Below are 15,739 nucleotides of genomic sequence, written 5' to 3' on the forward strand. Positions count from 1 at the left end.
AATAAGGAGTCTCGTCCTTTTTAATATTTCGCAGGGAAAAGAGACAAGCAATGGCTGGGGCAAGTTCTGGTGGTGCCTCTCTTCCTGGAAGCTGGAAGCTGAAGGCAGGAGACTCTGCAACCACATCCTGGGGCGGGAAGGAATTCTATTTCCTGCAAACCTATCCCAGACTTTGCTTTCTTCTCCTTGGCATTGGCAGCCTGCCCTGAAGCAGACAAGGTCAAGTCTGCAGGTGGTGGCTCCAGGTGTTCCTCCTCAGTTCTCTCCCATCCCTCCTTCCCTGGCATTTGGGTCAACTTCCTCTGCAAATTTGAGCATCAGAATCTTTGGGTGAGCTTGTTAAGACACAAATTCCTGGCCCCCAACCCCAGAGCTTTGAATTCGTGGGTTGCATTTGTAATAAGCTTCCAGGTGATGAAGCTTCTGGCCCATGGACTGCATTGAGGTATAGACAATAAATAGACTCACTAGAGGGAGCTAGCCTGAGACTCAGGGGCTGAGCAATAAAATGTTATCAGAGAGGGAGACAAGCCATAAGAGACTCTTAATCATAGGAAACAAACTGAGGGTTGCTGAAGGGGAGTGGGGTGGGGGTACGGTGTAACTGGATGATGGACACTGAGGAGGGCACATGATGTAATGAGCACTGGGTATTATATAAGACTGATGAATCTCTGACCTCTACCTCTGAAACCAATATTACATTATATGTTAATTAATTGGATTTAAATTTAAAAAACAAAATAAAGAAAAAAGAAAAAAAAAGAAACCACTCAATATTTTCTGGAATGAGTAAAATAAAGAAAAAGGATAACACCGGGGCACCTGGGTGGCTCAGTCGTTAAGCGTCTGCCTTCGGCTCAGGTCATGATCCCAGGGTCCTGGGATCGAGCCCCGCATCGGGCTCCCTGCTCCGTGGGAAGCCTGCTTCTCCCTCTCCCACTCTCCCTGCTTGTGTTCCCTCTCTCGCTGTGTCTCTCTCTGTCAAATAAATAAATAAAATCTTTAAAAAAAAAAAAAGAAAAAGGATAACACCAAGTTTCAATGAGAATGTTGAGGAATTTGAATTCTCATATATTGCTGATGAGAGGGTAAAGAGTACATTCATTCACTTTGGAAAACTGTTTTGTAGCTACTTATGAAAGTAAATATTTACCTACCGAAGGGGAAAAAAATATTATTCACTAGAATTCCCATCAGATGGTCATTTAGAAATGCAGATGTGGATGCAGTAGTAGTAACAGCATTACTAGTGGTAATAAGAATAGCAATAGTAATAATAGAGATAGCAATAATAGGAAGATTAATAATGAAATCGCACAAATAAATAAGAACTGGTTTTCTCCCCATGTTTTGATGAAAGTCTTGAACATGGTGTTGCCAGACCAGAGACAAGATTTCAGATGCAAAAGTGTTATGAAATCACGTATTTAAAAAATGTCTCTTTAAACTGGATATGTTACATTTTTAGTGAAAGCAAGGTCTTTAAAAACATGCCAGACCTTATGATCCAGAAAAAGCTGTTTCTTTTCCTCCTGCAGGGTATTATTTATCTTTGGTTAATAGATTCAGCCAAGCCATTTTTATAGTCTCACATGTTATCAAAAAGTGTTTTTATTTCTCAATCTAACTACTCCCTTTCTCAACCTATTGCATTAATTCTGCCTGTAGCAGCCAAGTATTAACTGAAGTCTAGATAAAAGAGATTTTTTCAAAACCCATTTGTGTTTTTCCTTTTTGTGTTAAATTATAAATACGGTAATTGGTGGTTAATGAGATGTAAGTGCTGTAGTCTCAGACTCTTTGGGTTACTCATGTCTCTGCACCATTTTCATGCGGCCCTCATTTTCCACACACCAGACCTATAATTATGCCAAAATTTATCCAAGCCAGAGAATATTTTGTTTTTCCCTGTTGCTACCTATAGACTGTAAAGTTATGGAAAGCATTGTATATGCAAAACTAATTTTAAACCCCACCCAGTAAAAATTCTGAGGGGCAAATCAATAAGATATAATTAAAGGGTTGTGCATCGTAGATTTCAGAGATCACCGAGGCATCTAGAAAGCATCTGATCCAGCTGTTTGGCTTCGTATCAACCCCATTTTGCAGATGAATTAACCACATATGTGAAGCTGGGATTTGAACCGGAGATCTATCTGGCCCTAATCCCCGTGCCTTGTTGAGAGGGGTTGACAGGTGTCTTTTGCCTCTCTGAACAGTGGGGTTTTTATTGCATCATGCTGTTTGCCAGCCTACCTTGAACTCTTTCATCACCTGCTTGAATGTTTTTATAAGCTTTAAAGCTTCCTTTATATTTGATTTGTACAGTATCTTTTAACAACAGTGTCCTTGCACCAGACATTTTGATGTACTAAATTTACACATACACCTGAGTGAGGAAGACACATGCATTTTGTATTGTACAAAAAAAAAAAAAAGCTCCAGTCTCATGTTTACAGTGAAAATGTCAGTCTCTGTTTCCACTCAAGTGCTAATCTTTCTAAAAATGTCCCTCACGTTGAAGGACATCCAAAAGGCAGTAACTTATTAGAATCTTGGGTTCAGATTACAAATGCGTTTGGCTAGCTCAGTGTTAAAGTTCAAATTATCTCAGAATTATTTTAAATATTTGGGGGCACCTGGGTGGCTCAGTTGGTTAAGCGACTGCCTTCGGCTCAGGTCATGATCCTGGAGTCCCGGGATCGAGTCCCACATCAGTCTCCCTGCTCAGCGGGGGGTCTGCTTCCCCCTCTGCCCTCTTCCCTCTCGTGCTCTCTGTCTCTCATTCTCTCTCTCAAATAAATAAATAAATAAAATCTTTAAAAAAAAAGAATTATTTTAAATATTTGTACAGGAACACTGATTAGCTTACTAACGCGTTGCCTCATAACCATCCACTAATAACCACCTTGGTCTGTGATCGTTAACTCCAAGGGCTCAAGTGAGCTCGTGGCAAAGATAATTTGCTTCAGTGTTTGAAGCTGTCATGTGATTGATACCTTTTCCCTAGGACGTGGAAGAGTTGACTCAGAAAAGGAATTTGAAATGGATTTTTAGACTGCATTTTATTATTTGCACAGAAGAGTTGAAAAGGAAGTTCTGATGAGGTAGTGTCCTCCCCTCACTGCCCGCTTTTTTGTAGTTAGTATTTCCTAATTATTTACATTTAAATTGGAGACCAGTAGCATGGTGCAGGGGAAAGACTGTCAGTGTGGGAGTCGGGCTACCTGGGATTTAGTGCTGGCTCTGTCATTCAACTCATGACCTTAGACAAGTCATTTAGTTTCTCTGGGTGTTGGTTTCCATAAATGAGAAAATGACACAGGATCATTCCTAAGCTGTAGAGTCTGTGTATATGTGTGTTCTGCCAAGAGAAGCTAAACTATCTAGAAAACAGCAGACCCAGGTATAGGTTAGGCAGATGCTGCCTCCCTATTCCTAACCTGTTGGCAGGGCTGACTGCATGGACAGCAACCTGTGCTTGCCATCTTGACATTCTATAATTTTTGAACAAGGTCCCTGCGTTTTCATTTTGCTCAGCACCAAATTATGTAACAGGTCCCGCCTTTTGATGATACATTTCTTACCATTGTGTCGCTCGGCTGGAAAAATGAGTCATAACCTCAAATTGGTCGCTTTTGCCACCATTGTACCTTTTGGTTAGACTGAGGGGAGCAAAATTCAACAAAAACTTATGTGTGGAATTTTGTGGTTATTTTCAATGACCTGAGTTTTTTACTGTCTACATTTTCCTTTGTCAGTGCCTCCTTGCCCTACCTTATCCCGAGGAGAGACATTATGCTCTTCTGGGTGGCTATGTGAATTTCTGGTTTCCTCTCTTCACTGGTAAACTGTGTATCCTACATGATTCGTATCTTGGAATCTTTGTAAAGTCATGTTCGATCCCATTTTGTGACACATAAGGGTTAATTCCTGGTATTTGTACTAGGTATTTTCAGTCTCTGCATTCCACATCATTCTTGTCATCGCCACATGATCAGTTATAGTAAAATATAGAGGATACTTGTGTCAATTTTGCTGTTAATCTTTATGCTTCTGGAGAAGTTACAATTACAATAGCTGATAGACTAGAGAGATGACTTCTCCTCCAGCAGCTGCTTTGTTTTGACCAAATGAGCTCTCCTTCACCTTTGAAAGTAGAAGAGCCATCCTAAATGAGACATCTATTCCATATAAAAGGAGACTTGCTGAATGTGCTAAAATGCACATTCATGCAAGAACCAGCTTCATTGTGCACATTAACATTGATAAAAATTACTCTGTGATTGCAATAGACATATGCTTTCTTCATTTATTCATTATTGCATGCCAAAGGATGAAAGAGCAAAAGAGAGAAAGTGTTTCTGTGTACCCATTGATGGCTGGATGTGGTTTTATATTATGAGTCTACTTTCAGAAATGTAGAACAAATCCCTAAGCAATGAAATGACCAATTTACATATCACATCCAAGATAATAAATTGTTTTGATGGGCCATTCCCGAGTGTCTGATTTCAAAGCATGAAAAATACCAAACCAATCCTCAAACACTATTTTTTTTTCCTTTTACAAATCCAGTGTTCATCATCTCCCCAAATGCTGTTTTTTTGCCCTCAGTTAATAAATTCTGCTATTTAAAACTTGATAGCAGCTTTTAATTATATTAACAGTATCTAAATGTTTTAAAATATTTAGCTAGTCTTTTTCCTTCATAAAACTGAAAGTGACTGTATGTTGAATACTTTTTTCCCCTGTTTTTTTTTAAGTTTTAATTTAAATTCCAGTTAGTTAACATATGGCATAATATTAGTTTCAGGTGTATGATGTAGTGATTCCACACTTCATACAACACCTGGTACTCATCATGACCTATGTTGAATTCTAACTGCTGCCCTGACTCCTAGCTTCCAAATTGGGGAACATGTCATTTTTATTTTTTGGATCATATAAACTAGTGTTTTGACTCATAGTTATGCTTAAGAATAGGAAAGAAACAATTGATAGATTTTTTTTAAGGGAGTGCTATTGGTCATTAGATCTGGCACTGATAACAAGAAAAACAGCAGTCCCAAGTTCTGTTTATAAGTTCTTTCTAGCCAATGGATTGGACTGTTCTAGCAATAAATTAATAGCTTTGAAACTGTGGGATTTTAGATGAAAAGAACCAAAGTGAAATTCCTCAATTAGGTAAATGGTTTAGTTCTATGCATTTTATTTCAAAACACCTTTTGAACACTACTTTACAAAGATTCCAAAATAAGAGCCATAGAAGCCTAAATACACAGTTTACCTGTGAAGAAAAAGAACATCGGAATTTCAAGTATCCATTGGGTAGAGTATAATGTCCCCCTTCAGTGACCTCCAGGAGAGGAGGCCACCCATTCGGTATCTTACAAATGTTGGTCTCTTCTGGAGAGGGACCCTAAAGGTGCCAATTAGCATCATAGTGATAACTCCTGGCAAGTGTCTAAGATGACATGTGATCCAACAAGACACTAGGCAGAAACACCTATAAGGAGAAGTGGGTATTATGGCATTTTACCCCTCAGCAGGAAACTCAATGTTTGCACCTTTGGCTGCAACTTGGAATCACCTGGGCAGAGAAAGCAAAAAATACTGGGTCCTGCCCAGAGAGATTCTGATGTAATTGGTTTAGGGATTGGCCTGGGCATTGGGATTTTAGAAGTCATCCCAGGTGGTTTTAAGGAGCAGCCAGGGCTAAGAACCAAGGTTTGAACTGAGGTTTTTTTTAAGATCTTTAACAGCTTTATTGAGATATAATTCACATAGTATCCAATTCACCCATATAAATTGTACAATTCAGTGGTTTTGAGTACATTCACAGAGTTGTGCCACCATCCCCACAGTCAATTTTACAACATTTCCACCACCCCAAAAAGAAATCCATTAGCAGACACTCCCCATTTCTCCGCCACTCCCACCCCAGCCCTAGGCCACCACTAACCTACTTTCTGTCTCTATAGATTTGCCTAGTCTAGATATTTCATGAAAATGGATCATATAATCTATGGCCTTTTGTGAATGACTTCAATCTCATGACATGTTTTTAGGGCTCATACATATTATAGCGTATATCAGGACTTCATTCATTTTTATTGCCAAATAATATTCCATAGCATGGGTAATAAAATATTTTGTTTATCCATTCACCTGTTGGTGGATATTTGAGTTGTTCTAAATTTTGGCCATTATGAATAATGCTGCTACAGACATTTTGTACAAGATTTTGCATGCACCTATGTTTTCATTCCTCTTGGGTATATATCTAGAAGTAGAATTACTGGGTTTTATGGTAATTTTGTGCCTAACTTTCAAGGAACTGTCAGATTTTTCCAAAGTAGCTGTGCCATTTTCCCTTCCTCATCAGTGTCTGAGGGTTCCAGTTTCTCCACATCCTTGTCAACACTTGTTGTTATCTATCTTTTTGATGATAGCCATTCTAGTGGGTGTAAAATGGTATCTCTGTGGTTTTGATTTGCATTTCCATCATAGCTAAAGAAGTTGAGCATTTTTGCATGTGCTTATTGTCCATTTGTATATCCTCTTGGGAGAAATGTTTATTTAAATCCTTGCCCACTTTCTAATTCAGTTATTTGTTTTATTGTTATTGAGTTGTAAAAGTTTTTATATATACTAGATACAAGTTCTTTATAAAAAATATGATTTGCAAATATTTTTCTCCATTCTGTGGGTTGTCTTTTCACTTTCTTGAAGGTCTCCACTGAAGCAGAAAAGTTTTCAATTTTGATAAAGCCCAATTTATTGTTACTTTGTTGCTAGTGCTTTTGGCATTCTATCCAAAAAGGCCTTGCTTAACCTAAGGTAATGAAAATTCTCTCCTACATTTTCTTCTAAGTGTTTTACAGTTTTAGCTCTACATTTAGGTCTATAATCTGCTTTGAGTTAATTTTTCTGTACAGTGTGAGGAAAGGTCCAACTTTTTTTTTTTGTATGTGGTTCTCCTAGAGCGAGTTTTTAAAATAATCTCTACACTGATGTTTAGTGAACATCTTACTCTAAGTCAGCTGTGTGATGAACTTCATGGGGCATGGCATATGAGCCATCTATGCCAAAAATGAATTGCCAGAGAGTTCCAACTTCTTCCTGCTCGCCCCCAGGGAGCCTATACACTGGTTGAAATTCTAAACACACACTTGGAACTACTAAAGAACGCATTTACACAGCCTCTGATCAATATGCTGAGGTCTCCCTAATGGGGAGTAGGAGGTTGGGGGGGGAGTACTTAGAAATTAGATGAAGAGTGGTATCAATCACTGAAGGTTTCTGAAGGAGTTGTCTTCACCTTTGTGTGCTAATATACACACACACACTTAAACTGTAGTGTGTGACCTGTAAGTCAGGAAATGTCCGGCGGAATGCTATGGTGCTATTGATCATGTTTGATTGCTTTGTGCTCTTACCTATTTGAATGAAAGAAGGAGACTCCCTGAAAATTATAAGTAAATTATTTCCAAGAATGTGATGAAATTGTTTTGTCTGCAAATGCTCAGGAAAACAGCAGATAAACCATCCCTCCAGAAGGCCCTTGAGTGAAATGTAGTCCAAAGAAGAAAGTTATACCATCCATACCCAAAGTTCTGTGTTGTGCTGCTATGGGGGGGGTGGTAGATAGGATTGGGAACAGTTCCACCAATAAGCAAGGAAACCCCTGTCAAGTCACCAGACGGAGAGTCCAAGTTTAGGAACAAGTCAAGTTCCTTCCCTCTCTTCAGCTCTAAAAGTGCTGATTCTTGTGCACGTGGGTTCATCTGCCACAAATGGCTTCTGTGTGCTTGTCTAGGAAGGGAACATGCAAGACAAATATCTTTCTATACTGCTGAGCTTAAGGAAGGCAAGTTAAGGTATGCTTTGGGGGATTATATTGAAACTTCTATCACTTCTCATAAATCCCCTAGGCAAATACCTTTTTATCCCAAGAAGGCAACAGGGAAAATGGGCACAGAATCTCATAGGCCTGGGTTCAAATCCTGACTCTACCACACAATCTGGGTAATTTTCAGCAAAGTATCTAACTTCTTTGAGCCTCATCTTTTTCTTCTGTGTTATGGGAATCTAAAAATATCTATTAATGGTCATCATTGGATAAACTGAGATACGTGTAAAATCCCTGCCTTGAGTTGGGATTTAGTGTATGTTATTTTCCCTCTCCCTTTTAATACCAAAGATATGGTGCACTCCCAGTTTTAAAATTTGTTTTTCAGGCCTTGAACCTAAAGAACTAAAAGGACCATTAGCCGAAATGAAAGTTGGACTTACAATTCGACATGTCAGATCCCTCTCCTATATCATTCTGTTCCTTCAGTGGTCTGAAGGCCCTTGTTTTTTGGCAGGGTATAGGACCTCGCCTCATGGGGTGTTCCTGCCACCCTAAGAAAAACATCACTATTGTCCATGTCTTTGGTGATTCATCAGCATTCCAGCGAACTACCCAGCTGTTTAAAACAGCAGGTATTTATTTTCTTTGGTTTGAATATGCAAAGATGAAATGCAGCTGCCTGTTTTTGGAAAAGCTTTCTTGGTCTGTATCATTTGGTTAGGTTAAGCACTGGAATGTGTTATGACCTTGGTCTGCACACTAACCTTCCCCAGGTGCCTGTAGAGCTTGTTTATGCAGGTATTTATGGGCCACCAAGCTGAAATTAAGTCCAAGTTTGCCTAACATTCTTTTTGGAGAGGCTAATTGTTCAGCAGGAGTATTCATGTGACTGTCAGTAGGAGGGAACATTTACCATGACAAGTGTGTGAGGCCTTGTACAGAGGAAGTTATAAGGAGGCATGAAACTTAGTTTGCTTCTTCAAGTGACCTGGGGCATGTAATCCTCTCTAGCACTTCCACTGCCTCTCTATGATGAGGAAAATACTGATCTTTTCTTCCATGGGCCTCCCTGTAATGGAGGGAGGTCATCAGTAAAATAACAAGCATGGGAGGATTTTGCCCCAAGAGCAATGTATACTTCCAGGTAAGTGGCATCTATATTATTTGTATTCCTATGGAATTCAGTTCAGCTGCTATCTACAGAACACTTAGAATTCCCTTAATGGTGATGTGTCAAAAATGGAGAAGAACAAATTTGAGAAGTGTAAATGAGTAAGCCTGAAAAGAAACAATAATTCAATAAGAAATTTAAGAAACAATAATCCAATAAGGAATTTAGCACTTATTTTTACTAGGCCACATTATCATACATGTCCTTTTTAGAAACAGTGTGGATATAAGTAGAGATATTAAAAAGTAGAATAAACTACTTACTCTCTACATTAAGAGAGGAGAACAGAGGTATATATAAATGCCAAGCAGTATATAGCAGTATATATTCCAAAGCTCAAAATCCTTTTTTGGAATTTGGCCCAGAATATATAAATCTGGACATATAAGTACAAAAGTTACTCATATAACTATAAATATGTAAAGCCTAAACTATTTGATTTTGAAATGCAGTCTGTTATAACTTAAGACACATTTAAATATACTCCATTTCTGTTGGAGTTGAGCACATCCCCTTGAAAAATGTAGGACTTTATAATGGGAAAAAGAAGCCATAGAGAATAATTTGACGATGCTTTACAGTTGATCATAACTTTAACTTTTTTAGATGGAGAAGTCCATAGTGTAACTTTAGATTAAATCTAGAATTAATTCTCAAATCTAGAATTTACGTTTGGAAAAAAATAGCCAAACCTCAATAAATGCAACAATAATAAAGTATTCTATAATATCCCTAGGCTTGGAGAAAATAAAATGGGGGTTTCCAGTTTAAACAAAATCTTGTGTGATTGTAAGGATCAAGTGAAAAGGTGCAAATAAAAGTGCTTTGGAAATGGCGGCGTCTTCAACAGGCTACCAGGGGGGCCATAGAACGGCACGGTAAGGAGCCTGGCTTTAGAGCCAGATTGCGTGTGTCCCAATTCCAATCTGACTGCCCTTGCATGGATTCTTTAACATCTTTGCACCACAGTATCCACATCTGGAAAAGAGGGATCATAATAATTCCCATGACTACTACAAAGAGAAATCAGTTAGCACGTGTAACACTGTCAGGACAATGCCTGGCATGCAGAAAGGGCTCAGCTAATGTTGGTTATGATGATGGTGGTTGAGATGATGATGCAAATGTATTTGGGAAAAATGAGAGTACAAAGAGGAAGAAGTATTTGTTTTTGAAGATGGGGGATAAACCAGCTGACCCAGTCAGCTCTTTAAAGAGGAATAAACAGAATGCTAGCAACTAATTAGATTTGGAAATAGAATGGAAATGGATACCCAGTTCATACATACATTCTAAGTTGAGAGGATTCTTGATACTTACAGAAATATTAGCAGCACTTAGCATAATTTACAAATGAAATATTTTGAGCAATTATTGCATATATACTACGGAGCCACAAAATTACAGTTTAAAAAACAAAGCTTAACAAAAATTTAATAGTAAGTCTCACAGAGATGATGAAATGATGATGTGTGATAATAAAAGTTTTTATTGCCACAAATATGGGATGACGGCATTATTCAAGAATGGTAGGCAAAACAGCCTGACTCCAGAGAGAGGGACATCTCTTCACAAGATCTTTTCCAAAGCTAAGCTGTAGTTATTCTTCTTGCCTTTGGCCAGGTTTTACCACCCATTTTCTTTTTTGTTTTTTAAGATTTTATTTTTTATTTGTCAGAGAGAGGGCACAAGCAGGGGGAGTGGCAGGCAAAGGGGGAAACAGGCTTCCCGCTGAGCAGGGAGCCCGATGCAGGGCTTGATCCCAGGACCCTGGGATCATGACCTGAGCAGAAGTCAGATGCTTAACCGACTGAGCCACCCAGGCGCCCCTACCCCCCATTTTCTAAAACAATGGCCAAATATTACATACTGGAAAGCCAGAGCCACCTGAGCCTTTTTATGCCTGTCACCCATGTGCCTGAGAAATGCACCTCAACTCTGGCTGGGATGCCCCCTCCCTCCTTGCTGCCACAGACACAGGCTGGGTAAAATGGCCCCCAAAGAGAGTCATCTTTGTTTCTCTACCAGCTGAGGAAACTTGTCTGTGGACTATTTCAGATCTGCCAAAATTATTCCAGCAACACTTGGCAAAAGCCCAGGCTGTGAGATTTTCATGCTAAAAATGGAGAATTGGGGCCAATATTCTTACTATAATTTTCTTAATTCCAAGAGTTTAAAAATAAAATATATACATATATATGTATTCAGTAAAAGGGTTGGGAAGCAGCTGGGCAGCCTGGCTGAGAGGCTGGATAAAAAAGAGAGCAGCTGTGTTGGTCTTAAGCCTGAGCTGGCTGCATAACCCTTGATTTCTTTGAACTTGGGGCCTGAGGATTCAGGGCCGTAAAACAAAGCCAACAAGTGTTGAGCTATCTGATTTCTTGTGAAACATAAAGAAGAGAGTTGATTGTTAAGCAGTCTGCAAATGGAAAGTATTGCAGAAATGCTTATAATAATAGGCTTATTATAGTATTTTCCCAGGTTCTGGGACTACTGTAATGGGAAGGACGGCACATACAAGACCTAACACGTCTATCAAAGAGCTGGTGGGATGTATGCAAAAGTAAATACTCTATTATATATGGTGATATCTCATATGCTGATCAACATAATAAGTCTAGCTGGACAGCTGCTTTAGTATAAGATAAGCAAAGCAAGCATGGGAGTGTTTCAAAGCCATTTATGCACAGGTAAATAGAGCTCAATTATGTTTCAGCAGGAGAGTAGGGATCAGGGTCGTGTCACGCATGTTGGTATCTTCACGCTACCTTACGATTATTAAGTGCTTAACATTCTGTCTTATGCATAGTAACTGACCAATAAATCATCAGTCTTTCCCTTTCCCCTAGCATTTTGTCCTCAGTGGGAGATGGCTTGAAGACAGGGTCATGGGGAGTTTTGAGTGCCAAGAGCATACAGTCTAAACAAAACCAGTAGGTTTACTATACACATGTAGCCTTGGGATGATGCCACCCTATGTCACCCTACCAGATTGTTACCTTATGTCATGCCTATGAAGACATTTTTGACCTGTCATTGGTTATCTTTTATTCAGCGAGTGCCATAAAGTTACCTGTTGATTCTACTACATCCGTTATGGCTATTAACAGCATTTTTAAGGTTGTGACTCCCTTTAGTGAACACCGCTGAACAGATTCTTATTTGTTGAGTATTGCTTATTGCTTCAGCTGTCTTTATAAACACTGCCAAAAGCCTTTAATCCTCTCAGTCGAGTGCAACTTTGGTGTTGTTTTTGTGGTTAAAACTAACCTTTTGGCAGAGAGTGGAGTGAACGAGGAAAAGGGAACTGGGGTAGGAAGCAGGTTGTAGAAAGATCATTGGGAAAAGCCCCTTTCCCTGCATTACACTTTGCATTCCATTAGAGACAACGGATTGAAAACAAAGCACAAACCTGGCTGAGAACCTGAAAGACAAGTTTCAGCGTGAGTGAATTTTTAACAGCCTCAAAGAGGGAGTTAAAATGAAATTCTGACAACCTTAACTGCACTTTTTCTCAAAGTATTGCTATCATGATAGAAGGTGAAATGTCAGCAGTCACCTATTATCCTGTCTAACAGTACTTGATCATTTTTCCTCTGTGGGAGCACTTGCCCTTTTATAGTTTTGACTCTGTGTTTTTGACTGACTGCCCAAAGATCACAATTACTTCAGCCATTTACCTGCACGTGGGCAGCACAGCCAGGACCTGCTCTGCATCGCCAGATCCTCCTGGGCTTTGCTCCTGGTGGCTTCAGCTAAGCAAATGAGGCCTGTGATATGGGTTATTTACTGCCTCAGGTTTTTAAACCACTCCAATAACCGGTACTCTTCCTTAAACTCTGGAAACACACTAATGGTCATGTTTTCCGAAAAGAAGAGCTGCTTTCTGTGTGTCAGGGAAACATCTTTCTACATCCAGAAAGTCACAGAGTCTCCCTCAAAATAGTCTAGAAGAGTAGATACTGCTTCCCACAGAGTGGTGAAGGGGTCTTCTATTTAATTCTATTTGCATAACAAACATGCTTTGAACAGCTGCTACTTCACCACCTAGAGCATCTGCTGGGGGAAAGCTACCAATGTGACAGTTACACAGACCCAGCCTGTAAAGAGGCTTACATTTTGTGGGAAAAGTCAGATGAGAGGTATAAGTCATTGAGGGACATAGGCTGACCAAGGAGGTAGCCTACCTTGAGTTTAGAAATTGGAATATTAGAATCGGTCATGACCCATCAAACTCAAATGTCCTTGGGGCTGAACAGGTAAAAGAAATGAATGAAGGATGTGTACAGACGGTAGCACAGTGGAGGGTATGAGCACCATTTAAATGGAGCATTCACCATCCCTCAGTAAGAGCTCTCAGCACCACGCAAGTGCTGGCCCATTATTGCAGACTTTCAGCATTTTCAAAACTTAAAAAAAAATTTTTTTGACAAATATTTTACCATGTCTAACCACTGAAAGGTATACACAAAAACAATTCTAGGTACCAAACTTAGCCCAAAGGCCAATAGTTTTTTCCCTCTGGGTTATGGTATATGTTGTTATAAAATTCCATCTCATCTTCATTGTTATTGATTGTCACAGGTTAGGTTGCATGGGAAGCAGATTCTGAAATACAATTTAGCCGGGAGGTGGTTTATTCTGCAGAGTGTTCTTGAGAGCAACACGCTTAGTGGGAAAGAGAAGGAAGGAGCTTTGGATAGAGGCAGAAGTTGAGCTGCAGCCCAGTCTCAATGGAGGTCTCAGCCAACCTCAAAAAGGCTAAAACTGGATGGTCCTGCAGAGTTGCTCCGAGTAGGTCTTTATACCCAGCACGGACCAGTCATCAGATGTGGGTTGCTTTGGGAAGGGGTATGACTTTGAATGATGAGGATCTCCTCAGCTAAAGAAATATCCATTGGGACAAGCACCACTCTGAGTAGCTGGGGAATCAGTCCTTCCTCTCTGAAGGGGGATCTGGATGGTGCATCACAGCATCCATCATAGAATTTTTTCTGCATGGACTGTGTTGTCCCTGAAAACAAGGGACGAAGTCTCAATCATCTTTGAACTGATCTGACATCATGCCCTGGAGAAGAGAGATGATCTCATATACACCATTTTCCCAGTCCCCCCTTTTTCTTCCCCACATCTTGCTGGCCTGTGTACCTCCCCGAGAAGCTATTGGAACAGCATTCCTAAATCCCCTGAGGAATTCCTAGCCCCTTGATTCAACCTCAGAGCTGTAATGTGGCCTACAATCCATATTGTGGGCATTTGTAAGGATAAAGGTTCAACCTAAGTGTATGGAGATGTAATGAAATGTAATCATTCATTCATATTTACAACATGTGCTTTTTGATAGCCTACTATGTGCCAGGCCCTGAGCTACCCACTTTGAACAAAATATGTTCTCTTCATGCAAGAAAGTTGGTATTTAGGGGCACCTGGGTGGCTCAGTCATTAAGCATCTGCCTTCAGCTCAGGTCATGATCCCAGTGTCCTAGGATCGAGCCCCGCATTGGGCTCCCTGCTCCGCGGGAAGCCTGCTTCTCCCTCTCCCACTCCCCCTGCTTATGTTCCCTCTCTCGCTGTGTTTCTCTCTTGACAAATAAATAAATAAAATCTTTAAAAAAAAAAAAAAGAAAGTTGGTATTTAGTTGGCAATGCAGATGCATAGGGAGGCAAATACAGTGTGATAGGTGCGGTCATAGGGCTGGTCACAAGTGTTGTCTTGTAAAGCCACTTGGATTAAAGCCTCTGGTTAGAAACAATTATAATAATTTTCATGAACAACAATTCACCAAGGCAATCAAGGCCAACTGGGCCAGAGAATGTCAGATTATAAAATGTGTTAAGGAGGTAGTCTCTGCAAGATTTGGTGAGTATTAGCATAATGAAGAGGAGGGAAGTGAGGGCCTTAACACATTTTCCAGGTTGCAAGCTTAAGCATGATTGCAAAATGGGAAGATGTGAATGAACAATGGGATAACTAAAGAGAAAGATGCAAAGCACAAGGTATAAGCCACTGATAATTAAGATGTAGTTTAGTGCTTAATAACTGTTTATGGAATTTATTCTTCCTTGTGCAATAAGGCAGTCATTCATAACTCTTACATCTGTCATATTTTGAAAAGTATAATTAGAGCCATGGACAGTGCACTGTGGAAGGACAAAGGGGAGGAAGGCATTCATTCCAATTGATGAGATGGGAAGATCTTCTTGAAGTAGGTTAATAATGATGATGATGACAATAGCTGGTATGAATGGCTGTTAAGTACTAAGGCCTGTGTTAAGTGCCTTTTATGTCTTAACTCATTAAGTCCTTTCCATAATCCTATAATATCAATACTATTACCATTCTCTCTGTATAGAGATGGGGAAATTGAGGTTCTCAGAAACATTAAGCAATTTACCTGAGATTTGATGAGAGGAAAGTGGTGGCCCTGGAATTTGAACTCTGAAGCCGAAGTCTGCTGTCTTATCATAAAATTGTACTCTCTTCCACCTGAAATGGACCTGGAAATAAACATGGGAAAGCAGAGAGTTCCAACTGAAGGAAACAGTTTTTCAGAGGTCTGATGATATTTTGAGTTTAGGGAGGGAAATGCATGAGGTATGACCAAACATGAGGTCCAGGGGTGGGAGCATGGTTTGAAGTTTAAGTTTGGAAAATTAGATGAAAGTGTACTGGTCGGTGGCCTTAAATACCAAAACTCAGTTTTAGT

The 15,739-nt window shown here is 39.7% G+C and overlaps 1 protein-coding gene across 2 annotated transcripts in view; it reads left to right on the forward strand.

Moving 5' to 3' along the window:
- Positions 1–15,739, forward strand: part of THRB (thyroid hormone receptor beta) — a 372,468-nt gene that overhangs the window by 96,023 nt on the left and 260,706 nt on the right. The window contains exon 2 of one of the 2 annotated variants that reach the window (XM_034993640.1): positions 3,014–3,110. The gene's annotated coding sequence lies outside the window, so the exon portion shown is untranslated. Of the gene's footprint in view, positions 1–2,797; positions 3,111–15,739 lie in introns of those variants that run through there. The other variant, XM_034993651.1, reaches the window with a different exon arrangement.

The sequence above is a fragment of the Mirounga leonina genome, unplaced genomic scaffold (assembly GCF_011800145.1).
Source record: "Mirounga leonina isolate KUSES-001 unplaced genomic scaffold, KU_Mleo_1.0 Mir_115, whole genome shotgun sequence".
Taxonomy (NCBI): domain Eukaryota; kingdom Metazoa; phylum Chordata; class Mammalia; order Carnivora; family Phocidae; genus Mirounga; species Mirounga leonina.